General features: G+C 37.8%; 1 protein-coding gene and 1 pseudogene across 1 annotated transcript in view; one reads left to right on the top strand and one right to left on the bottom strand.

The window, feature by feature from the left end:
• Positions 1-24,622, top strand: part of LUZP2 (leucine zipper protein 2) — a 743,524-nt gene that overhangs the window by 381,417 nt on the left and 337,485 nt on the right. The gene's annotated exons all lie outside the window — the stretch shown is intronic.
• LOC140512533 (protein-L-isoaspartate O-methyltransferase domain-containing protein 1-like) lies at positions 154-8,518 on the bottom strand (annotated as a pseudogene).

The following is a 24,622-nucleotide window of genomic DNA, read 5'->3' as shown; positions in this document are numbered from 1 at the left end:
AATTCTCTGTTTAATTTTTTTTCTTATGGGAGGAGCCTTCTGAGAACTATTCATGGATTGCATCTCATCATTTATGAAGTTTCTAAGTATATAGTGAATGTGAATCCTAGCCAAATCTTGTAGGTTCCTGTCAGTACATGGGGGTAACATCACTCAATCTGGTTGGCTATTGTCATTTCTATTTGGTTGTATTAATGGAGAAAGTGAAACAGCAAGGGTGTTTTTACTTCCCCAGGTATTCTTTCCAGTTCACATAATTTGAATGAACTGATCTATAGGCATGATTAATATGCAATAATATTTTCATGTAGTTTTCTTGGTCATTCTGGACACCAGTTCCATGATAAATGTGGTCATACTGGTGGCTATCAGATGCTATCTGGAGGCATTTACCAGCCACAAATGCTGGCTCATAGAATTCGGATTTATCAAAGCTATTGTGGTGTAGGGGTTCTGGGAGCCTGAAATACAAGAATTCAGCCATTCTAATCTTTCAGTCCAAGACAAGGTATGTTGAGTCACCCACAGAAGCAGGATTCTTAAGGAATTTGCTCAATTTAATGTGGGCAAGATTGATATTTTATACAGAAAGGCTGTGGGAAGATCTGAATGGGATGGAGGAGTGGCTCATAGTCTGGGGTGGGTCAGGGGTGGGCAACTGAGGGAGTTGAGTGGCTTGAGAGCCACAGTGAAAGGTCAGTTGAAAGGATTATTGACAGAGATGGGTAGGTGTCTCCTGGGAACACTAAGAGATATGGGATCAGGAGCTTTGGGTCCCAACTCCCCCAACGCATGGTCTTTTCCTTTTAGGGGTCTAGTGCAAATTCTATCCCCCATCATTCCCTCTCATTCCCCCTCAAACAAAATGGACCCAAAATCTTTTGGAGTAAGGGGCAAGAGTCTAGGATTCTGAAACTGCTTCTTTCTAGCAATAGGCATAGAGCTATACCTACTCTGAGAGGATTCTAGGCAGGAGGTTGACTGCAACTAAACACAGGCTGCATCCAGGGGACCATGGGGAACTTAAGGAACTTAAGTAATGGCTAGGTCAAATAGGATACCTCCCTCTAAGAAAATTGATTTCACTGAAATTCTCTTCCCAAAGACTTGATATTTTCCTTTTAGCAGTCCAGCCAGCATCCCATCCACTATTACTAATACTATTTTTGGTGAAGCTTTCAAATTTTTCCTAGGCATATTCCACCACATCTGAGTGAAGTTCAGTTTCATGATTTATTTCAAAAGAACCTAAAATTTAATCCTGCCTTTGCACTCAAATATCCAGTTCCACTTCCCAGATTAAGAAAAGACAATCCTGGTTGAGGTTGCAATATCTGCACATCTTCAGAAATGCTAAATGAATGCTTCCATGCTTCTAAGCTACGTCTTTATAAGCATTGTCTCTGTAGTCTTCCAAATAGTAATCCCCCCTATCAATCACTCTGAATGCCTGCTCCAATTCTTCAGTAAGAATGGAGTGAGGACTCACCCAAGCTCCTGGAAAAACTCCTCTGGATATCTCTGGGGGGAGAGTCTGACCAGACTTTGGAGGTATAGAATCCAGTGGGTGATGGACTTTGACGGATTCAGAGCCCAGGTTGGACTGGAGGGTCCACGAGAGGGATCTGTTCCGCGGGGGTAAGACCCCGGCGCACAGCGCAGCGCGGTCGGCGCGACAGGGCGGAGGGGACCTGAGGGGCCTGAGAGTGGCAGGCGAGACCAGCGGAGCAGGAGATAAGCCAGGCCAAGCCGATGAGAGCCGCTGAGCTCTAGATATCAGCGCAGCAGCCCTTAAAACCTTCAGCCTGAAGACTGGACTTCGGTGGGTCAGCTACTTGAACTTCCAGGAGTTGGGATGGCGAAGTGATCAGTAAGTGCTCTCTCCTCCCCCCTGATGACCTTGAGGGAACCATAAAATTCCTCCCCAGATTAATCCTGGATCAGCGGGAACAGTAGAAGGGGGAGGGTGGTCTCACAACACCAGAGGCTGGAAAAGTGGCAAGGGGGGATTCTTCCTACTGTGGTGGAGGCGATCTGGAGGGACAGACGACCCAGGGCAGAGAAAATTCGCACTGAGACCCAGGCAAGCCTCAGAGCTGGGAAACAAGCCCCAGGAGGGGCGGGAACACGCATTAGCTGCTAGGTGTGCCCCAGCCCTCCAGGGGAAAAGGGAAGACTATAGGGAAGCTGGGATCACCATGCCCTGACCTTGCCTTTCCCTCAGGTCAGCTGAGGAGATCTCCTGAGACCAGACCACCCCTCCCACACACCTAACAAGCTAACCCCAGGGTTGATCTGGGAAACAAAAAAAAAAAAAAAGCCTGCTTTTAGCCTAGACACACAGCAGCCCAACTTAAAAGATCTGTATCTTCTGACTGAAAGAACCAAAAGCTACAACACTCAGCCAACATCATGCATCGGAAAAAGCAGACGAAAAGTGAAAAAACCATAGAATCTTTCTATGGGGATAAGGACCAAAACACAAACACCAAAGAGGTGAGAGCTGAGACTGTACTTCCATCTGAAACCTTAGATGGGACTATGAAGTTCTCGCAAGCACAACTAGATTACCTGGAACGTCTGAAGAAGGATATAAAAGAAAAACTGGCCAATGATTTTAAAATTATAAAAAAAGAATTCACTGATGAGAACATCACTCTGAAAAAGAAAACTGAAGAAATAGAAAAGGAAGTTCAAAAATTAACTGGAGAGAATAACTCCCTAAAAGGAAGAGTTAATCAAACGGAAAAGGAAACCCAAAACCTAATTGGGAAAATTGAACAGATGGAAAAGGAAACCCAAAACCTAACTGGGAAAATTGGTCGAATGGAAAAAGAAATACAAAAATTAAATGGAGAAAATAGCTCCTTAAAGGGAAAAATTGGTCAGATGGAAAAGGAAGTGCAAAAGCTAACGGAAGAAAACAATACGATGAACATTAGAATTGGGCAAGTAGAAGCTAATGACTCAATGAGGCAACAAGAATCAGTCAAACAAAATCTAAAGAATGAAAAGATAGAAGAAAATGTAAAATATTTAATTGGAAAAACAATTGACCTGGAAAATAGATCCAGGAGAGAAAATTTAAGAATTATTGGCCTGCCAGAAACCCATGATGAAGAAAAGAGTCTGGACAACATCTTCCAGGAAATTATCAAGGAAAACTGCCCAGAAGTACTAGACTCAGAGGGCAAAATAGTCACCGAAAGAATCCACCGTTCCCCTCCCGAAAGGGATCCCAAACTCAAAACCCCAAGAAATATAGTTGCCAAATTCCAGAGCTATCAAATGAAGGAGAAAATACTACAAGCAGCCAGAAAGAAACAATTCAAATATCAAGGACACACAGTGAGGATCACACAGGACCTTGCAGCTTCTACATTAAAAGATCGAAAGAACTGGAACCCAATATTCCATAAGGCAAAGGAGTTGGGACTTCAACCAAGGATCAACTACCCAGCAAAGTTAAGCATAACATTTCAGGCAAGGAGAAAGTCATTCAACGAAATAAGGGATTTCCAGAGCTTCCTGACCAAAACACCAGAACTCAATAGACAATTTGATCTTCAAATGCAGGTCTCCAGAGAATCATAAAAAGGTAAACAGAGGGGAAAAAACAAAAACAAAAACTTGCTACTCAATTAGGGCAAACTGTTTACCTCCCTATAAGGGAAGATGATACCTGTTAATCTTGAGAACTGTGCAACTATTATGATAAAACGGATATATGTAGAGGGAACGGGCATAAAGTAAATGATGTCATGTCAAAAATATGATTTAAGTATGAGAAGGGAATGTAATAGGAGGAGTGGAGAGGGGGAAGCAGAAAATGGCAAATTATATCACAGGAAGAAGTACAAAACTATAGTAGAGGGAAGGAGGGGAGGGAGATGAGCATTGTTTGAGAGGTACTCTCATCTGATTTGTTCAAAGGAGGGAACAATAATCTTAAGTAGATAATCCTAACTAGCTCTATAGGTAGTAGGAGGGGAAGGGGGAAGAAAGAGGAGGGTGGCTAAAAGGGAGGAAAGAAGCAATAAGAGTAAAGGGGACTAAAAGGGAGGGGGGCTAAAAGAAGGAGGGGAAGGCTGCAGGAGGAGGGGGAGAAAAGTGAATACTATTGAGGAGGGGAAGGGAGATGGGAGAGCAAAAAGCACAAATGGTGGGAAAGAGGTTGGAGGGAAATACACAGATTGTAATCATAACTGTGAATGTGAATGGAATGAACTCTCCCATAAAATGGAGACGGATAGCAGAATGGCTTAAAAGCCATAATCCAACAATATGCTGCTTACAAGAAACATATTTGAAATGGGGGGATACACATAGGATAAAGGTCAAAGGATGGAGCAGAATATATTGTGCTTCAGCTCATGTAAGAAAGGCAGGAGTAGCAATCCTAATCTCAGACAAAGCGAAAGCAGAAATAGATCTAATCAAAAGGGATAAGGATGGAAACTATATCCTGCTAAAAGGCACCATAGACAATGAAGCAATGTCATTACTAAACATGTATGCTCCAAGTGGTATAGCATCCAGATTCTTAGAGGAGAGGTTGGGGGAGTTGAAGGAAGAAATTGATAGCAAAACTATACTAGTGGGGGACCTCAACCTCTCCCTCTCTGAACTCGATAAATCCAACTTCAAAATAAACAAGAAAGAGGTTAAGGAGGTAAATAAAACTCTGGATAAGGTAGATATGATAGATCTTTGGAGAAAATTAAATGGGAACAGAAAGGAATATACCTTTTTCTCAGCGGTACATGGAACATTTACAAAAATTGACCATGTACTAGGACATAAAAATCTCACAATCCAGTGCAGAAAGGTAGAGATAATCAATGCAACCTTTTCAGATCATAATGCATTAAAAATTACATGTAATAAAAGGCCATGGAAAGAGAAACCAAAAATCAATTGGAAACTAAATAATCTAATTCTAAAGAAGGGTTGGGTTAAAGAAGAAATCATAGAAACAATCAACAATTTCATTCAAGAGAATGACAATAGTGAGACAACATACCAAAACTTATGAGATACTGCAAAAGCAGTTATTAGGGGAAGTTTTATATCTTTGAATGCTTACATAAATAAAATAGAGAAAGAGGAGATCAATGACTTGGGCTTGCAGTTGAAAAAGCTAGAGAAAGAACAAATTGAAAATCCCCAAGTAAATACCAAATTAGAAATACTGAAAACCAAAGGAGAGATTAATAAAATTGAAATTAAGAAAACTATTGAATTAATAAATAAAACCAATAGTTGGTTTTATGAAAAAACTAATAAAATTGATAAACCTTTGGTCAATCTGATTAAAAAAAAGAAAGAAGAAAATCAAATTACTAATATTAAAAATGAAAGGGGGGAACTCACCTCCAATGAGGAGAAATTAAAACAATAATTAGAAACTACTTTGCCCAACTTTATGCCCACAAATTCGATAATCTAAATGAGATGGATGAATATTTTTAAAAATAAAAACGGCCCAGATTAACAGAAGAGGAAGTTGAATACTTAAACAACCCCATCTCAGAAAAAGAAATTGAACAAGCCATCAATGAACTCCCTAGGAAAAAATCTCCAGGGCCGGATGGATTCACAAGTGAATTCTATCAAACATTTAAAGAACAGTTAATTCCAATACTACATACACTATTTTTGAAAATTGGGGAAGAAGGAGTCCTCCCAAATTCTTTCTATGATACAAATATGGTTTTGATACCCAAACCAGGAAGAGACAAAACAGAGAAAGAAAATTATAGACCAATTTCCCTAATGAATATAGATGCAAAAATTTTAAATAAGATTCTAGCAAAACGAATACAGCCTCTTATCACGAGATTAATACATTATGATCAGGTAGGATTCATACCAGGACTACAGGGCTGGTTCAATATTAGGAAAACTATTAGCATTATCGATCACATCAACAACAAAGCTAACAAAAACCACATGATTATCTCAATAGATGCAGAAAAAGCTTTTGACAAAATACAACATCCATTCCTACTAAAAACATTGGAGAACGTAGGAATAAAGGGAACTTTCCATAAAATAATAAGCAGTATCTATCTAAAACCTTCAGCAAGCATGATATGCAATGGGGATAAGCTAGATGCATTCCCAATAAGATCAGGGGTGAAACAAGGTTGTCCATTATCACCACTATTATTCAATATGGTACTAGAAATGTTAGCTGTAGCAATTAGACAAGATAAAGATATTCAAGGAATAAGAATAGCCAAAGAAGAAACTAAGTTATCACTCTTTGCAGACGATATGATGATTTACCTAGAGAATCCCAGAGATTCAAGTAAAAAATTACTTGAATTAATAAACAACTTTGGCAAAGTTGCAGGTTACAAAATAAACCCACACAAATCTTCTGCGTTACTATATGTTAGCAACAAAGTCCAACAGCAAGAGATAGAAAGAGAAATCCCATTTAAAGCTAGGGTAGACAGTATAAAATACTTAGGAGTCTACCTGCCAAAACAAACCCAGGGATTATATGAACACAATTACAAGACACTTTTTGCACAAATAAAGTCAGATTTAAGTAAGTGGAAAAACATTAGTTGCTCATGGATAGGCCGTGCTAATATAATAAAAATGACAATCCTACCCAAATTAATATACTTATTTAGTGCCATACCAATTAAACTATCAGACAATTCCTTTCTAGAGCTGGATAAAATAATATCAAAATTCATTTGGAAAAACAAAAGGTCCAGAATATCAAAGGGACTAATGAAAAGAAATGCTTGGGAAGGTGGCCTAGCGCTACCAGACCTCAAACTCTACTATAAAGCAGCAATTATCAAAACCACTTGGTACTGGCTAAGAAACAGAGAGGTAGACAAGTGGAATAGACTTGGCACTCAAGATGCAGTAGGCAAGCAATATAGCAACCTTCTGTTTGATAAACCCAAGGACCCCAGCTTCTGGGATAAGAACTCATTGTTTGACAAAAATTGCTGGGAAAACTGGATAACAGTGTGGCGGAAATTAGGCATAGACCCATACCTGACACCGTACACAAGAATAAAGTCCAAATGGGTACATGATTTAGGTATAAAGATTGATACCATGAATAAACTGGAGAAGCAAGGAATAGTGTATTTATCAGATCTATGGAGAAGGGAAGAATTCTTTACTAAAGGAGAGATAGAATGCATTATGAAATGCAAAATGGATAACTTTGATTACATTAAACTGAGAAGTTTTTGCACAACCAAACCCAATGCAACCAAAATCCGGAGGGATGTAGGAAATTGGGAAAGAATTTTTACAGCTAAGCTCGGGGATAAAGGCCTCATTTCTAGAATATATAGAGAATTGACCCATATGTATAATCATACAAGTCATTTCCCAATTGATAAATGGTCAAAGGATATGAATAGGCAATTTTCAGAAGAAGAAATTAAAGCTATCTATAATCATATGAAAAAATGCTCTAAATCACTATTAGTTAGAGAGATGCAAATCAAAACAACTCTGAGGTACCACATCACACCTATAAGATTGGCAAACATGACAGAACAAGAAAATGATAAATGCTGGAGAGGATGTGGGAGAGTTAGAACACTATTTCATTGTTGGTGGAGCTGCGAGCGCATCCAACCATTCTGGAGAGCAATTTGGAACTATGCCCAAAGGGCTACAAAAATGTGCATACCCTTTGACCCAGCAATATCGCTACTAGGACTATATCCCCAAGAGATCATAAAAATGGGAAAGGGTCCCACATGTACAAAAATATTTATAGCAGCTCTCTATGTAGTTGCCAAAAACTGGAAGTCAAGGGGATGTCCATCAATTGGGGAATGGCTGAAGAAATTATGGTATATGAATGTAATGGAGTACTATTGTGCCATAAGAAATGATGAACAAGAAGACTTCAGAGAGGCATGGAAGGACTTATATGACCTGATGCTGAGTGAAAGGAGCAGAACCAGGAGAACTTTATGCACAGCAATGACCACAGTGTGTGAGAGTTTTTTCTGGTAGACTTAGATTTTTGTAATAACACAAGAACTTCTTACAAAAAAAAAAAAAAAATCCCAATGGTGGTTCTCAAGGCAAAATGCCTTCCACACTCAGAGAGAGAAATATGAAAGTCACTCACATAATGTAACAGATCATGTTTGTGTATGTGTATGTGTTTGTGTATCATGTTCTGATTTGTTATACGATTTCTTTCATTTATCTTAGTCTTACTACATAGCATGACTATAGTGAAAATATACTCAATAGGAAAGTATATGTAGAATCTATACAGAATTGTATGCAGTCGCGGGGAGGGAAGGGGGGAGTGGGGGGTAGGTGGGGGGGATAAAATCACAATTGTATGGCAGTGATTGTTAAACATTAAAAAATTAAAAAAAAATAAAATTTAAAAAAAAAAAAGGAAATAAACTTTAGTTTTATAAAGACAAAAAAAAAAAAGAATGGAGTGAGCTTTGGAATTGTCAATTAAATCAGCATTGTGTTTCCCAGAATTCATAACTCCTCCCATGATGATATTCAAATTAAATTAACAATTTGAAAAAAAATAGCAGAACACATCCAAATAGCCTGTGTAAAGGGACTTGATTGTTTTTCTTTCAACAAACCATTAAATCACAAAAAATGTGTTAATCCTGGCCCTGGTGAAACCTGATCACTTCAAATGGGTTGTGCAGCAGCTTTAAAACATAGGCCCAACCCACCACCTTGGCAACAAGGACACTCAATGATCTTAAATGACCACACTGGTAGCAAAAACATTCATGCAGTTTCCAAAAGGGCTTCATTTACTCTTAGTAATCAGTTTGTATGCTTTGGGTGGGGTGCTTGAATAGGGATACAATTGATTTGTTGCTACAGCAAAAAGGAGTTTAATCAAAGGGTTTAAAAGAAACATTGATAAATTGGTGGGAAAGTAGGTGGAAAATGAGGGAGAAAAGGGTTCTAATTCTCTTGGGTGTCATATTATATAGTATTTTTAACATGGACATAACCAAACCAACCCAATCTCTCACATTATTACTTTGAAAAAACTGTAGAATGTCTCAGGCCCCCCCAAAACACTTGAGCCAGTGGTGCCTTGATCAATAGATAAACAAAGACTTGAAGGTGGAATGGACTTATATTGAAAGGTCCTCATATTACTTTTAGGAGCTGTATGATTCAGGTCATTTGTAGCTACAGGAAAACTAATATGGATCAGATTTTTGTTTTACTGTAATTATTGGTCATGTCCAATTCCCTGGCCTGAAATAGGAAATTGGATAGTATGTGACAGAAGCAGTTGTCTGCAACTTGACTTTGTAAGAATTGTTAAAATCATGTAAATTTCTCAAGGTGTGGGGAGAGGGGGCATAATTCAGATATTTCCAAAGCAAAGGAAATATTTTTTTAAAAAGTTTTTCTTCCCAGTTCTAAGTCATTTCATTCTTCTTGAAAGTTTAATTCTTCCAGAGAAGTGCTGTTTCAAATAAGAAAAAGGGGAAAGAAGTTCATTTGGGTTCAATGTAAAGAAAATCCTCCTAATGAATAAAGGAAGGCTTCTTAATGATTTTTTTTTTTTTTTTTGTATTGTGGATTCCTTTGGCAATCTGTTAACAGCTATGGAGCACTTCTCAGAATAATGCTTTCCAGTGTTTTAAATCTGCCTGCTCATCATTTCTTATGGAGCAAAAGTATTGCATTACATTCTTATAACACAAATTGTTCAACCATTCCCCGAATGATGGGCATCCCCTCAATTTCTAATTCTTTGCCACCACAAAAAGAGCTGATGTAAAATTTTTTGCACATGTGGGTCTTTTTCCTATTTTTATGATCTTTTTGGGATACAGACTTAGAATGGTATTTGATCAAGACCTGGGTCAAAGGGTATATGCAGTTTTACAGCCCTTTAGTGGTAGTTGCATAGTGCTCTCATCATCTAAAGGCAATTTTTCATCTGTTTAATTTGTGATTCCTCAGTGGAATCATAATAAGTAAGACCCCAGGAGCCAATAGGCTTGTGAACTGGGCACTTCTAAACGAACATACCATTTTTTTTTTTTTTAAATTGTGCTCTGCTCCTGGATAAACAATGGCTTTGATGACATTTCTTTCTCACATCTTTACCAATGACATGTAAGGCATCTTGGAGGGATGTAATGGTCCTGATTCAACTTTCAGTCTTCTGAGTAGGACCTAAGAAAGGTGACATCCAATACACAGAAGGGTAGCACTGAGTTACCCAGCCTCATTTGGCTGGGACTCAAAATGAGCAGCTCTCTTCTGCCAGCTCTGGCTGCCTAGCCCTCATTTATGAACATTCACAGGGACACAGTGTGCTTTTTTGGCCACCTGAGGTTGGCCATTGAAGGCTTTTCAGCTTTAATAAGTTAATTAGGGAAGGATGGAGGCAGGATTTTCTTAGATCTTGATTAAAGAGAAATGAAAAGGACTTTGGTAATAAAGCCAGCTGATAATTAGGTGGTAAAGTATGTGAACAAAGTTCTGCGGGTGTTTTATTTAATTACTCCCTTTAGAAAGGGTTTCTTTTTCAGAACTCTGATAGCATTAGTGCAAATCTGTATCATTCCAAACTTAATATGTATTAGGCCTCCTCATATGCCCTAAAATCTACCTAAAATGACCTACTCGCTGTTTTTTCTACATAATCCCATCTTCTGCCTAGTTCCTTTAAGGGGAGGGGGACTGAAATGAACCTGCAGCCTTGAGGCCACATGTGGCCCTCTAGGTTCTTAAGTGTGGCCCTTTGACTGAATCCAAACTTATTCCCTTAATAAAGGAATTTTTAATAACTAGACTGTCCCTCCATGCCTGAATTGCATTTTCTCTTTTCTACCACCTCAGTCAGTCATGCAGTCAGTCAATAAAAATGTATTAAGTGCCTACCTTGTGCCAGGCACTGGACAAAAGCACTACCAAATGGCAATCTCTGGTCTCAAGAAGTTCAAAATCTACTGGGTGATAAAACATGCAAATAACTATTTAGAAATAACTCTATACTGGAAAAATAAGAAGCAATCAACAGAGGAAAAATAATGGAATTCAGGATGATCAGTAAAGCCTTCTTGTAGATAGTGAGATTTTTATCTGGTACTTGAAGGAAACCAGGGAAGCTGGGAGGTATTGATAAGGAAGGAGAGCATTCTGGACAAGGGGAACACCCAGGGAGAACACTTGGAGTTGATAGTTTCTTGTTGGAGGAATAGCATATGATATAAGATGGCTGAGGAGTCTGGGATAGGTTATAAAGGATTTTGAATGTCAAACAATGGATTTTCTTGTTCATCTTGGAAGAATGGGGAGTCCTTGTAGTTTATTGAGAAGGGGGAAAGTGGGGAGAGGGAGAGGTGCCATGATCAAACCTGTACTTTGGAAAGATCATTTGAGTACCTGAGTGGAAGATGGATTGGGGCTGGCTCAACCATCTAGCTGTTGCAGTAGTCTAGGTGTGAGTTGATGCAGATTTTTATCAAAGTGCTGTCAGTTTCAGATGAGAGAACGGTGCAGGCATGTTCAAGAGATGTTAAGAAGGTAAAATTCATTGGTCATGGCAACAAATTTGGTTTTAAGGGTGTTTAGAGAGAATGAGAATTCTCTTGATTGTGAGATTGGGTGGCTCAGAATATTCCTCGACAGGAATAGGTATGAACAAGAGGGATGGTTTGGGGAAATTTAAGTTAAGTTTGGAGCACATTGAGTTTAAGCTACCCACTGAACATCTAGTTCAAGATGCTGAGTAGGCAGGAGGATTTGCATACTGGAGGACAGCAGAGAGGCTATAGCTGGAGAAGTGGGTCTGAGCATCATCAGCATACACAGGATCATAACATCCATGAGAGCTGTTGAGATCACCAACTGAAATGGCACAGAGGGTGAAGAGGGTTCATGGGATTCCTGGTTTCCTTTAAAGTGATGAGAAATAAAAATGTTAAAATATTTTTGCATGCATGTGAGAAAAAAATTCTTTAAAAAAGAGTAGAAATCAAATGACTTCTGTACATGGTGTTTTTCCTGAGGAAAAACGGTTTCCTGTTCTTCCTGAGGATCATATGATATTATGATACTCAGGAACACCCCACTCCATCCCATCCAAGAGGAGGAAAAGCTGAATTATTTTTATATAATTTATATAGTTTTTAGATAATTTATATATATTTATATAATTTATGCAACTTATAATTTATACACATGTTTTTATCTCACAGTCTAAGCTCTTTAAGTGAAGAAATTTTTATATTTGCTTTTGGATTCCTACTGCCGAGCACTTAGCAACTGCTCAATGCATGTTTCATGCAGATGAATGGATACAGGCAGAGGATGTGCTGTGGATTTGATAATTATACCAGCTCTGCGTTTATATGATTATTTGTAATCTATTTTTGATATGATCACCCATATATTTTTTGTTTGTTTTCCATCAACAACTTGCATGTAGTATCTAGACAAAGGCTTCTTCACTATTTTTGGGGGGAGGTGTATAACTCTTTGGTAGTCTAGTGAAGCCAAAGAACTTGTCAGAATAATGCTTTTAAATGCATCACGTACAATACATCTGATTACAAAGGAAACCAATCATATTCAAGTAAAATGATCAAAATATCTTCTGAATTGTAAGCTCAAAGACTCCTGGTTCAGAATCCTTCTTCTTGATGCACCTCATTAAGAACTCACTGTTCCACCAATGATACCAATTATAAAGAAAAGTAGAAAACAATTAAAATAAACAAACTGCCATCAAAACAAAAAGCAGAAGTATGGACTTATCAGTGGAAAGTCTCTGCAGTTCTTAAAGTCTCATCTGAAGCAATGGTTTTTCAAACTAAAGAAATAAACGCATGGTAATGGACTGCCCTTAGGTTTCATATAAATGAAATTTAAGGGAACCTAGATTTGCTAGAAAAATGTGGCCTGATTTTGGAATAATGTACTGTTAAAATCTGTTCAGAATCCATAAAGTAGGAAAATTTTAAAATATTACACTAGACTTCAAGAAACCTGGGTTCTGAGTTCAATTTTCACATTCATTTGCTCTATGACTTGGATCAGTCAGTTTGCTTAAGAAATCTGTTTCCTTCCCTGCAAAATTAGAGTTATATGGTCTCTGATTTTCCTTCAGGATCTGAATTTATGATTGTAGGATAACTTTGAATTCTGATATTTCATGGAATCTGAAATGTTATTTTTTCTTGACATTAGACATAAAGCTTATGAATGGATCCTGAAACAGAAGGCAAATGGCTCATTGTTGATGCTAGTTCTAAAGGAAGTCCTTTAAGAGGTGGATCATGGGATTGTACATGTAGAACTTGAAGGAACCTAACATAACAACCACATTATACAGATAAGGAAACTGAGGCCCAGCAAGGTAAAATGACCTGCCTACACTCACATACTAGTAATTGTCCATGATATCTAAGCTTAGCTCATCTTTATCCACCAACTTGTTGCTGTTCAGTCTTTTAAGTCATTGCTGACTCTTTGATCCCATTCTGGGTTTTCTTCACAAAGATACTGGAGTGGTTTGCCATTTTCTTCTCTGGCTCATTTTACAAATGCGGAAACTCAAGCATAGAGGGTTAAATCACTTGTCCAGGGTCACATAACTGGTAAGTGCCTGAGTCTGAATTTGAATTCAGATCTTCCTGACTCCAGGCTCAGCGTTATGTCCACCATGCTGCCTAGCTGCCTTTTTCTGTCTGAATGATACTGAAAATTTATTTTCTCTTTATTAAGATATAATCAGAACAGATTTTCTAAGTGCTGGAATGGTATAGTATGGGTGTAAAGTTTATATCAAAAACTTACTAGATATATGACACTGGAACAGTTACTTAAACACTCTGCCTCAGTTTCCTTATCTGTTAAATGGGAGGAGTTGAACTCAATGACCTCTAACTACCCTTCCAGTTCTAACTATGAATCAATGGTTTTCATCTCAGTAGCATTATACTCTTGTATTTCATCCTACACATAAGAAGAAAATGCTAAGGAAATTATGATTCCAGTATCTCTGAAAAGAGGGATGCTTATGTGAGTATATTTTGTCTTTTTTTTTTTTGAGGAAAAAATTTCTGTTATCCTTTTCTTTTGTGGGATGTCTCTACATGGACACAGTCTATTTGTTTCCAAATCATAATAAATTTCCATTCTCATAGTCTGATGCCTCTTTCCTCCTAACTCCTAGGATCCAATATTTCCATGTTGCAATCTGGTAAAACAGAAGTTCCCCATTCTTTAAGTTAACTTGACTTTCATAAAAACTTCCACTCATACAAGTCAGTTAGGAGAAGACCTAATGGGTATTCAGTCCTACATCTGACTGGCACCCACAATGAAAATTCCACTTTTGATGGTGCAGTAAGGACAACAGGGCCTGAAGCAGGCTGAACGAAAGATCCTATCATTTAGATACAGAGCTAGATTCTGCAAATGCCCAGGAAAGGAAAGATGCTAATAATGAGGAGGGTTAGTTTGGAGGATCAGTCTTTCAGAATTGATACCACATTTACTTGGAGTCCCTTCTTTCCCAGGTGGGGAAAAAAAAAAAGGTAAATGAGATAACATTGTGGATTTTCTTCCCTAGCAAAAGAAGGTAAGCTGCCAGGTCTTGCCAAATGTGAAATGGTTGGATTTGCCCAGTGGGAAGGTTACTTAAAAGAGAATTAGAACAGTGTAGGAAGAGAAAAAAATAAGAGCTTGAATCAATATTTCAAAATCTTGAGTAGCTGCTATTGATTCTTTTTTTTCTTTTTGTATTTCTGAGATAAGGCAAAAAATAACTGTTTCATGATCATCTTTTCATAAGGCCCCAGAAGTCACATGGAAACCTAGTAATTTATTTTCCCTTTCTAAAGTTTAGAATACCTTTTATTTGTTGGTATTTAACCTTCATATAATGTATGTATATCCATATGAATATGTTTGTGTGTATATAGATACACGTGAGGCAGCGTAGTTTCATGTATAGGGGGATGACCTCAAAATTAGGAAGAGCTGTGTTCAACTCCTGCCTTTGACAGACTGCATGGGCTTCATGATTCTAGGCAAGGCATTGAATCTCTCAATGCTTGGGAGAAGAAGGAGGAGGAAGAGAAGAAGGAGAAAGAGGAAAAGGAGGAGAAGAAAGAAGAAAGAGAAGGTCAACAATGAAAACAATGATGATGATGATGATGATGATGATGATGATGATGATGATGATGACGACGACGACGACGATGATGATGATGATGATGATGATGATGATGATGATGATGGACTAGGTATGGGGAGAGTGAAGGGTAACCTATGGTTGTGTAAGAGCTCCATTATTATACTCATTACATCCAAATAAAGTGAAGAAGGCCTTTTGGATGGCTATCCCATGGAGAATTTATGAGAGGAAATATTCAAGATTCACAGAGAGTGAGCCCAAATATTTGCATTGTAACCTACATCACTGGAATGAATCCACGTGTAAATGAGATGGCAAATCCACCTGATTATTGAATATAATGATAGACTTTGAGTAGCCAGGAATGTTGGAGGACATCTAAAAAAATTCCCACATTTTGCATTTGATAAAACAGAGGCTCTGAAAGCTAAGTAAGTTGTACAAGGTCACACAATTATAACCTGAAATGGGATTTGAACCCAGGTCTTACGATGCCAGAAACAGTGCTCTTTCATGATATTTCATGGGTGAGTCTAGGAAGAACTGTATTTTACAAAGATTCCTGGACTTGGAATGTGAAGAGCTGGGTTTGAAGTCTTCCATTGCAAAGTGACCATATCTCTAAAATTGAGAAAACTGTATTCTCAGTATTTACCTCATATGTACTTGTGAGAACAAGTGACATATGACTATTGAATCATGAACACATTTAGAATTTTGCAATCCAGTCTGATAATTCTCTAAATTGGTTTAGTCCACTACTTACTGGAGCAAATACTGGGGTGGGCAAGGCATTTCAAGTTGGTTTTGCTGCCGTTGCTGTGGCTCTGTATTAATTGGAAGGACCTATTTATAACATTGAGGTACTAAAATACACACACACACACACACACACACACACATATATATATACACATACACATGTGCACACACACAATTTGTCTGAAAAAGTATAGAGATACATATTTAACAGTATGCCTGTCCATGGATTTCATGGAATTTCTCCTTTTAGAGACAGGACAATGTCAGGATTGAGAGGTAACCTCAAAGCAAGGAAGACCTAAATTTTTGCCCAGCCTTAGCACATAATGGTTGTGTGACCCTGGGTAAGTCACCTAGCCCCTCAAGATTAACTAAAAATTAAATCAGATTATAAACTGCAAAAGAAGATCTTGACCTGAATTGGTTGAAGAAATCTTCTTACGTTGTAAGTCTTTATATGAAGGACTTGATAAGTTGCTCCCTATCTCTTGGATTATTTCACTTCTTACAAGTTTGGTTTGGATAGAAAAATGGTGCATACATATTTTGATATGTTTTTGACCTATTAGAAGCTAAATTTTCAATACAATGAATATATGTTATAAATTATATATAAAATTATATTATTATATATAAAATATATATCATGTATGTGAGTTTATTAATATTTAGGTTATTGTATTTAAATTATGCTAATAATAACATGAATTCTAGAAGCATCTAGGAGACAAAATACACAAAGCACTATTTTTGGAATCAGGAAGATATTTTGATTCTTGATTCGGGCACTGACTTGCTGTGTGACCCTGGGCAAGTCACTTAACTTCTCAGCATTAGTTCATTCATCTATAATATGGAGATAATAATAGCACCTTCTTCACAGCATTGTTGCAAGGAATCAATGAGATATGCATATGCAAAGCATTTTACAAACACTGAAGTGCCATGTCAGTGCTAGATTTACAATTACGATTATATGTTAAACATATCCTAAAACATTTTCCCATCCTACCCTTATTTGAAGGAAGGTGTGTCTACCCTGCCTGCCTGATCCTCCTTTCAAAGACAGTAGGGATGAGATTACTCCCAATGATGAAGTCCATCACCACAAACACCTGAGTTGGCTTAGAAACTAAGAAGTCCAAGGTGGCATACAGAAATCTCCCCGTATAAAAAGGATGATTAATTCAGAAAATCTATCTTGATGGTGTCATCTTTACATCACTTTTTTTTGTTTGTTTCAAACATTTAATTTGAGACTGATAGGTAGAAACTCCACCTGCCCCTCAGAATGCATGCTCAAAAATGAATCAAAATTCACCAACCGGCTGGGTTGGGAAGTGTTGGAAGGGGAAGCTTGCAGATTTTTCCTTCAGCTCAAGGCCTGTCACTTACAAGCTAATGTTGATTCCATCAGCTCAACATGAGTGAAGTCAAGCACCAATATCCTTCAATTGAAATTCCTTTCAAAGTGTTGGCTGGCAGTTAATATTATACAAGACTGAGTCAGGAGAGACATAGCTTCTATTTCAAACCCTTCAAATGAGTCATTTAACCTCTTTTTACCCTTTTAAAAATGGGAATAAAATGTTCTTTGGCCTACCTCCTACATGATGTGACTTTTGCTGAGATAACGTCTATGAAGCAATTTGAATGCCTCACAACAAAGATGATCTTTACAAACAAGGTTGTTTTATTATATTTTTTTCCTCTTTCATATTCTGATCCTGAGACGTGAGAGCAAGTTAATGTAAATTATCTTGGGGCTTCCCTCTGTGGGCTTCTATGAGTGGGAGGTGGGGGTGGTAGACAGAATACAGAGTAGTTAAAGGTCATGTTGAGGAGCCGAGATGCTCGTAGACATGAGCATTTTCTGAGGGAAAGAGCAGTAGATCTTATATTCTAAATTTCACTTTTCTATTCCTTGCTCAGAGATTCCAAGTAACTGATTAAATGTAGCAGACAAGCTCCCAACTCTGGAAAAGTGATCCTTAGGATTTCTGAAACATCTGAGGACCTGGCAAAGGATTTGTAGGGGAAAATAAAAAAATAAAATGTTCCTCTCATTTGTTTGGTCTTCATCTAGGTCACAATTACTACCAATGGATGTTTCCCAAGGGTCTAACCTGGGCCAACTCTTTTTTTCTCTCTATCCCTTCTCATTTGGTAAGCTCATTAGCTTCCATGGACTTATTAATCATGTCTATGTAAACAGATCTCAGATCTATTTTTTCCAGCCTCATCCTGTTTGTTGAGTTCCGGTCACTCTCATCACCAGCTTTTTGGTCATTTTGAACTAAATGTCTCACAAAGACCTTAAGTTCAACATAGGTGAGAAAGAACTTAAACTCTTTCTTTTAAAACCTTCCATCTTTTGAATTTTCCTATTAATCTCTAGGATACCATCATCCTGGGGGAAGCTAAGGTGAAGATGGTGGAACGGGCATTTTTTTAGTGCCTGCTATGTACCAGGTGCTTATTTAAGTATTTATATCTCATTCAATCCTTATAACCCTATGAGATAATAGGTATGTGTATTTATACAGGTGTATGTATGTATATGTACATATGTGTATATATATGTATATGTGTGTGTATACACATAGGCAAATAGGCTCATCTGAGCATAATCATGGAAAAGTTTAGTAAATTTCCACGTGTCATAAACCTGCAGATGTAAATAACAAAGGCCCAGTTTCCCATTCTCAGTTATGACAACAATAGAATTCTGGAAAATTCGTTTAATAATAATCAACATGGCTCTCAAATAATGTAGATACAATAAGAGAGAAACTCCTCACATATTGTAGCAAAAATTTCTCTTCAGTAGCCTGTTAAGCTTTAAACACCATGAGTCCCTAGGACATATATTTATTATATTATTATATTATATTTTAATACATATATAATTATTCTTATTGCTATTATGATCTCCATTTTATAGCCTAAAAAAGGAGGCAGATGGGGGCTAAATGACATGCCAAGGGTCGCACAGTTAGTGAGTGTCTAAGACTAGATTTGAATTTGGGTCTTTCTTACCCTAGCTCCAGACACTCCATCTAGCATTCCACTTAATTGCTTCCCAATCACTTACACTCACACCTAAGTATTATCCTTGATTCCTCACTGGCATTCACTTCACATATTCCAACTGTTCCCAAATCTTGATATTTCTACCTTAAGAGAATTTCTTATCTACTCACACTCTTATCAACTCATACAGCCACCACAATAGAGCAAGCCATCATCCGCTCTTGTGTGAAATATTCCAATAACATTCTGGTTGGTCTCTCTAATCAGTTCACCACTCAGCCACTAAAGTGATTTTCCCAGAGGACAGCCCCAATCAGATAGCGCTCTGCCCCCTTACTTCCAATTTCAATGCCTCTATACTACCTAGAAGATAAAATACAAACTGCTTTGTTTGCTATTTAAACAGACTTCTTCATAACCTGTTCCACATATAACATTTTTTGTGTTTTTCATGTTACTTCCCTCTGAACACCTCCTGATGCAGTAGCATTGTCTTTTTTTCTGTTCCAGGCAGATAATGTTCCATCTCCCATCTCCATGCCTTTTTTCTGTTTATTTTCCCCATGTCTGGAATAATCTCCTCCCTCACCTTTGATTCCTGGCTTCCTTCAAGATGCATTTCAAATCACATTTTCTTGATAAGATTCTCTGCCCCCCAAGCCCTTCCCCACCTCTCATTTGCTCTATATAGATTTTATATGTACTATAATTTTACTAGGTGTCTCTCCCTTTATAATGTGAGATCTTTGAGGACAACAGGGGATTCTATTTTTGCCTCTTTTTTTTTATATCACATAACTCATAACCTAGAGAATAATACAAAATAAGTGCTTCGTTAATGTTTGTTGAACACACGACCTTTCTGGAATTGAAATCCTGCATTAAACCTGCATTAAAACCCTGTCCCTGAACTTTGTATCCATATGCAAGCTGGGTGGGGTTATGGGTTATGTTTAAAATAAGTTAATTGAGATAAGTGATTATTTCCTGCTTCTATTAATAAATAATTATTAAAATAGGACCAAAGGTGTTTTTTTTTTTCTTTCCCCTTTTAACTTTCTCTTTCAGAAATCAGTCCCCGTAGGTTATTCAGGCAACTTTTGAAATGCGTAGGGCTGATATTGAGAGGGAAAACTCAGATTTATTAAGAAGGTAAAGAAATTTTAGTTTCTTTGATTTGATGGATTCTGGCCCATTGTGTTTTAATCAGACAGGTCTGGGAAAATGTGGATTTTTCCCTTTTGTAAGACACAGTGATATGAATATAGATGTGTCTTTAACTGAATGATCAGAAATCACCCTTATTAGCCTAGGTCCACCTCTCATTGTAATATTCATTCTTTCATTAATTGTGAACTAATAAGAGTTGATTTCCACCATCAGGAACTGCTGCTCTTTCAAGCATTAACTGGGTTCCATGAGGGGTCTTTGGCATTTGAGAATGTCATTGACCCCTTTCACTAATTATTGCTAACAAGATTAATACAATGTTTAGTTACTCTGAAATTATATCTCTTTAGCTTTTTATTTTCACATTAATAAAGTGGGTGGATATATTGAATCAATCAGCAAACATTTATTAAGTCCTAGCTGTTCCTGACAATGTCATTCGCCCTGGGAATTAAAGAAAAAAATACAAATCGTCCCTGCCCTTAAGGAATTTACTGCCAAATTGGTCAAGACAGCTCTCTGTCAAGACCTGCAAACCAGGTAGAAACAACGTAGATAGATAATCATTTTCAGGTGAAAGGCACTAACAACTGGAGTGAAGAATTGCTGCCTTCAAAGATGTGTTATTCTACTTGGAGGATACAAGATAGATACAGATGTTTAAACACAAAAGATAGACAAAAGATAGTATAGAATAATAAAAAGAAAATAATGCTAAAATGGCTAATGTCATGCAGGGAGCTTAGCTAAACTTTGAAAGAAACTAGGGCTTCTGAGGAGTGATGGTGAAAAAAGCCTATATTGTAGACGCGTAATAGTTTCTGTAAAGACACAGAATTAGGCAATGGAATAGGTCATAGGTCATTTTGACTGGAATGTGCAGTATATGAAGGGAGAATTGTGAAATAACATGGGAAAAACTCAATGGAGCTCAGGCAACTCTCAAGTTAAGACATCATGACTGGAAGGTCAAGACAGATGATTTAACTTGGGACCACAGAGGAGAAGCAATCTTTCTTCTTCCTGCCTAAAAAATATGTAGCACCAGCTTTCATGGTGTAATTGGGACTATTCTTACATTTGTAATACAAATTGTTCCTTTCCTCCATCATTTTTTCCAAAGTGAATTTTTTGTGGAAAACATTCCCCTTCCTCTCAGTCTCATATCTGCAGAAATGTTGCAACATGCTCTCCCCAGTCTGAGTTCTTCCTTGAACCACCAAGGCAGAATGCTTTGCTCAGCAGAGAAACCCAGAGGACTCATGCTTAACATGCTACTGAAGAGAGATTTAAGCTGCAGTATGTGAGGAGTTTCTCTCTGTTGTTGTAGCTACAATATTTGAGAGACACATTGATTATCGTTAAGCTGCCTTTCCAGAACCCTATCGATTTTGTAACTGACAATGGGAAATTGAGCCTTCATTATTTACAGCTGCAGGTTTATGATGACAAGTGGAAATTTACTAGACTTATCCATTGTGCCCAGATGCGCCCATTTGCCTATAAAAACCTCCATGTGAATGGATTTGTATCATTATTTCCATAATTTGATTAGAAAATGCAAACTTCTTTCCAGTTTAGATAACAGCATTCTAAATGATATTATCCTTTCCTGGTTCCCTCAGTCAATGTTGAAGCGATTGGTTTGGAAGGCATTTTCATGCTAGCTTTGGGGACTACTGAAGGATATTAAAAAGGCATTGAAGGTGAAAAGAAAAACATTTAATCAGGAGTTTGGCTTTAGGCGTTTTAGAGAACATTGAATTGGATTTCTTGGTTCTTCTCCATTTGTCCTCTATGAACAAGTTAAAAGCATTAGTGGGTCCGAATTGTCTTTGCCTTAATAATATATACTGGAATGGTCCTTGGGTTGAGATGGCCTTGATTTTCGATGCTTTCAGCATAGTTTTGTTTCTTTGTAAATGTCCTGGTGGAACTTCCTGAGAGAGTCTCTCCTACAGCAAGAAATATGGGCATTGTTTTAAGGTCTTCATTTAGCATCTTCCTAGGAAACCACATTTTGTATCATGTGCCGAAGATGACATGATCCTTTGTGTGATATCAACATGATTTGGTTTAAAAAATGAGGGGGAGGGCTCTTAAAAATACACGTGTGTGACAGATAAGGGAAAGCGTAATGTCAATGACATTGTTGACCTAAGTTCAAAATGTGTTTATTTGTTTAAATGATTTTTCTCTTGGGCAAGTCACTTAACAGTCTTTGAACCTCATTATTCTCATCTAAGAGAAAAGTATAATTAAGCCTGCCTTGCAAGCTTTACAGGGTTGCTATATGAGGACTGAAAAGAAAAAGGGAAGGGAAAGTGCCTTCTCCACTAAAAAGTACCACACGCATAATGTGGTATTATTATTTGCCCACACAAGCCCTCGGATTTCATGAATGACAAGTCTATTAATTGAATATGGCATTAATCAATGACTTCTAGTCCTTTTAAAGCTAAATGCTATCATTGGTAAGGTTCTTTTTTAGCAAAAATGACATGCTTCAACTTTAGCCCAGTGAAGTCTCAGCTGTGTTTACTTGCACTGATTGATTGCCTCTCTCTTTCCTGTGCCTTGTTCAGTTCAATAAAGATCTAACAAATGCCTGCTATGAGTCAGGCTCTGTTCCATGATCTGGGGAAAGAGAGGGGGCATTATATCATGGACTACACACGGGTCAGTAAACAGACACTACACATAACACACTACCTGGTATACAGTTAACACTTAAGCAATGCTTGGCTTAAATGGTTGATGTTACCCAGAAATTTCATAAAGTACAAGGCTTTACTAAAAGAAGGGATCAGGAAAACTGATGCTGTTCTGGGAAGTAAACGTGTGAGTCTATGAGGTGGAATTAAAGGAATAGTGCATTCCAGATACTGGGGGGTGGGTGGGAGGGTTTCAATCGTAATGACTCGTCACATTGCTTGTACAGTACATAGGTCATTGAGCTTAGAGTCAAGATGACCTGAGTTCAAAATTCTGTCTTACAGGGGTAATCTACTCAACAAATCACCAGTAGACTGATTTGGCTCTAAAAGCAAGCATGAGAGAAGAATAGGAAACTTAGAGGTGGAAAGATCCCTAGGATCATGGAGTTCATGGCTTCTTGTTTGACACATAGGAGACAGGAGCTGAATTATGGTCAGCGCCTATATTGAATTTCAACAAATGTATTCAAATGTCTATTCATCTATATAGAATCAATGTTCTACGTGGCATGATGGTATTTGCTGCCTTTCAGGATTGTAAAGATAAATCCCACAATGCCATTCTGTACCCCTTATAAATGTAAAACATTCAGAGTTCTATAACAAGCATGAGTTTGTGTGTATATGTGTGTGTGTGTGTATGTGTGTTCATGTAGGGAGGGAGATACATATGATAACTACGATATAGCCCTTATGTCTGGAAAACATGCAGTCTAATAGGATGTGTCATAGAAACAAATAATAATATTAAAAATCTATATGGTGCTTACTATGTTAGTATCTCTTTTAATACTCACTACAATCATGGGAGGTAGACGCTATTATTATTTAAAGATGAGGAGTCTGAGGTCAACAGGGACTAAGTGACTTGCCCAGGGTCACACAGCTAGTAAGTGTGTAAGGCCATATTTGAGCTCAGGTCTTCCTGACTCTAGGCCTAGACCTAAGATGAAGTCTAGGTCTTCCTGATTATTTCCATTGTGCCACCTAACTATAAATATTAAAACAAATTATTGAAGTTACTATTAGTGTAACTGTTCCCAAATCAATTTGAATGCCACGTCTCCTATCAAGAACTTGTAATTCCTAACACCTTCCTCCATACAAACTACAACTGCACAAAGCTCCTTGTACAAACTTTCTAATGCAGTTATCCTAATAGATTATGGATTACAGTTATCTCTCTTTATAGTTTATCCTCCTGGGCATATATAATTTGGATTTGAACCTGGGTCTTCAGACTCCAACTCCAGTGTTCCTTTTAAATCACCATCATTTTCTGATGTTTCTAAAGCAAATAGCTGGAGTACAATGTTATGGAGCTGGAGCTTAAGACTCAGCTTTTTTCAGTTCCATAGTCTCTGGTGGTCTCTTCAGGATCATTCAGCCATGGCAGAATGTTCCTGAAAAGCAGGAGGACCAGCTACAGAAGGTACAGGACCACGACCACTCAGAAAAGATGCTTTCCAGAGCCTCCACTGCTCAGGCTGGGGTTCAGTCCCATGATCTCCTGGCTGGAAGCATGACCTTTCCAAAGAACTGATGCTCTGTATCTACAATCTAATCAGCCGTTGGTTTAGATGCATTGTTCTTTTAAGTTGCCCTTGCCTTCCTTTTGCAGATGAAAAGATTCAGGCATTTAGTGGTGGTGCCTTATTCAGTGAGTGTCACACCTCCTGGTACTTGTCTCTTTAGCCGTTCATTATTCCGCTTACCCCTTACTCTTCACTGGAACAATTCCTGTTCCATTAATGATATGGGCCTTTTCTGTTAAGCC

Source organism: Notamacropus eugenii, chromosome 6, assembly GCF_028372415.1.
Source record: "Notamacropus eugenii isolate mMacEug1 chromosome 6, mMacEug1.pri_v2, whole genome shotgun sequence".
NCBI classification, from domain to species: Eukaryota; Metazoa; Chordata; class Mammalia; order Diprotodontia; family Macropodidae; genus Notamacropus; species Notamacropus eugenii.
The sequence above is the reverse complement of the archived record's forward strand: the minus strand, read 5'-3'. Positions and strand labels throughout refer to the sequence as shown.